This window comes from Cibotium barometz, chromosome 36 (genome assembly GCF_041138505.1).
Source record: "Cibotium barometz isolate CiBa-2024 chromosome 36, ASM4113850v1, whole genome shotgun sequence".
Taxonomy (NCBI): domain Eukaryota; kingdom Viridiplantae; phylum Streptophyta; class Polypodiopsida; order Cyatheales; family Cibotiaceae; genus Cibotium; species Cibotium barometz.
In genome coordinates, this window is record NC_141081.1 from 42300518 (window position 1) to 42303534 (window position 3017).

Here is a 3017-nt window from a genome sequence, read left to right on the forward strand (position 1 = left end):
TAGGGCGTAGATACATTCTTCAATCTTTTCAAGTAAGACAATTCATTTCAATCAAATCGTTGTTACACACACAGACGCATCGGTTTGTTGTTAATACTCACCAAGAGCACAGAGAGAGAGAGGAGCCGAACTAATGAAATCTTCAGAAGCAGTCGACTGCACAGCACGCCTCTCTAATCAAACTGTTAGCAACGTTTGATCACGACAATAAGGAGAGACGAACAGCGGGATCAGACGGGTTCTCTATACTCCCAAAAGGAAAGCAGAATTACAAGCGGTGGGGGCGCTAATGACGCGGATTCGCATAATCCGCCCGCTAAACACAGCAGGATTGGAATTTTCGTACGTCCCATTGGTTCTTTATTGGCCACTCGCGGTGACCTCGCACATGCCTATCCATTGCCGCCACATCACGGCGGCGTGAGATATTAGCGTAAGATAATATTACACATGACTTCACAATTACACGTCATGTATATTATAATAAATATGGTAATTATATATATATATATATATAATTAATTTATGCAAGAAATAGAATTTTGTGGGTGTCTTTGTTCTCCATTTCTTTCATTCTTTGTGGCACCCAATCTCTTCATTAGACCTTTATTTATAATGCAATGACTGCACCAATTTGAAGGGACATTGCCGAACAACCCTGAATTCCATCCAATTTGACATAGGGATGTTCTCTAAGAATCTCACGGCATCAGCATTCTACAATGATGGCTCCTCTAACCGAGTTCGTGGGGAGGATTTTGGGGAAGCATAGGCTTAGGCATGGGTACTTTGGTTGGTTTGACACTACAACAAAATGAGGGTTTAGCAGCGAAAATAGCAGCGCTTTTATAACTAGAAGGGTGCGGAGATGTCAGGCCTATATCGCTGCTATTTTTGTTGCAACGGGTTCGTTGCTCAATCAGTAGTGAAACTAGCAGCGCTTTTTCGTTGCTCAGGCAGCAAAATAACGCTGCTAGTTTCACTGCTGAGAAGCGAATGTACTGCAAAATAAAAAAAAAAACTGGGGCAGACTAGGGAGTCTACACAGAACTCCCCAGTCTGTCCGAGCTCTTTTTTTTATGATGTAGACACAGTAAAACTAACATAACTTCACATCATCGTGAACAAGTATAATGTAAAACTTACAAATACCAAAAACAAAAGACATTTGCAAACCATGGTTTTAGGAATGTCAAAATTCAAGTATAATACTTAGCAGATTACGTAAGTGTATGTTTCCAAAAAACTCATATATAAGATAAAGCGTAATAAAAACCTATGGAGCTAGGGGCTATATAGATCTCATGTTGTGCGATTGGTATTGTTCCTTGCGGCTCCAGCCCTTTCGCTTCTCACATTTACATTGCTATCGGTAGCTACGTTTGCACCACAGTTTCAAGTTATATGATCCTAAAACACAATAAAACTAACACAAGTGAGAATCAATTTTGCAAAAACAAAGAGGTCTAGGGTTTAGGAATGTACTTACTTGCCATGCTTGCCAAGCATCTCCTCCAGTAATAACAATCCATCCTTCATTTTGCACCCTATCAAATAGAGCTTGCAAACCCCGTTGTAATGCAAAATCATATTCTTCTTGCGTAGAGGGGGCGGTCCACTGCTTCAAGCTATAGTTGTACAAACAAGTGAACATTTTAGAAAGTTGTTATTTAAGATAACCTTCTTTAATTAAATGATAAGATACAATGTGAGACTAATATATACTATTTAAATGATAAGATACAATGTGAGACTAATATATACTTATGAATATTATCGGGATATCGACTTCTCCTTCAAGTGTAACATCACACCTCAAGTTATTTGCCATCTATCCAAGAAAAAACATAAATACTTAAAACTCTTAATCGTTGGTTGCTACCGGCATGCGTTGGTTGCTACTGGCATGCGTAGGTTGCTACTGGCATGCGTAGGTTGCTACCGTGGCATGTGTAGGAAGCTATCGGCATGCGTAGGGTGCTACCGATGCATACGCATGCTGGTAGCAACCAACGCATGCCGATAGCTTCCTACGCATGCCGGTAGGAACCAATGCATAGAAAGCTACCAGCATGTGTTGGAAGCTACCGGCATGCATAGGAAGCTACCGGCATATGTAGGTTGCTATTGGCATGCATCGGAAGCTACCGGCATGCGTTGGTTGCTACCGACATGCGTTAGAAGGTACCGGCATGCATCGGAAGCTACCAACGCATGCCAGTAGCAACCAACGCATGCGTAGGTAGCTATCGACATGCATAGGTTGCTACCGGCATGCATAGGAAGCTACTAGCATGCATAGGTTGCTACCAGTATGCATAGGTTGCTACCAGCATGCATATCGACATACATCGGAAGCTACCAACGCATGCCAGTATCAAGCAACGCATGCGTAGGTAGCTACCGGCATGCATAGGTTGCTACCGGCATGCATCGGAAGCTACCACCATGCGTAGGTTACTACCAGCATGCATCGGAAGCTATCGGCATGCATCGGAAGCTACTGGCATGCGTTGGTTGCTACCGGCATGCATCGGAAGCTACCACCATGCGTAGGTTACTACCAGCATGCATCGGAAGCTATCGGCATGCATCGGAAGCTACTGGCATGCGTTGGTTGCTACCGGCATGCATCGGAAGCTACCGGCATGCGTCGGATGCTATCGACGTGCATAGGAAGCTCCCGGTATGCGTTGGTTGCTACCGGCATGCATCGGAAGCTACCAATGCATGCCGGTAGCAACCTATGCATGCCGGTTGCATAGGAAGATACCGGCATGCGTAGGTTGCTACCGACATGCATAAAGCCTATGTATCCGGCTTATGTATTAGCCACATGCATAAGCTTTATACATAAGACATGTGCATATGGGAAGAAATCATTTGCAAAGTGACTTCTTGGTGCCTTAAACTTCTCCACACAAGTGAATGTGGCTCCTTACCTTGACAAGGCCGGTCTCCATGAGCGACTAGGAACAACTGGAAAGGATCATAACGACTTGGTCACAAACGGAGCG

The 3017-nt window shown here is 43.8% G+C and overlaps 1 protein-coding gene across 2 annotated transcripts in view; it reads right to left on the bottom strand.

Moving 5' to 3' along the window:
- The window catches only part of LOC147617911 (putative galactinol--sucrose galactosyltransferase 2), a 6243-nt gene extending 5831 nt beyond the window's left edge, over positions 1-412 (bottom strand). The window contains exon 1 of one of the 2 annotated variants that reach the window (XM_086776162.1): positions 102-412. The gene's annotated coding sequence lies outside the window, so the exon portion shown is untranslated. The remainder of the gene's footprint in view (positions 1-101) is intronic. The other variant, XM_086776163.1, reaches the window with a different exon arrangement.
- Positions 413-3017: the final 2605 nt, after the last annotated feature.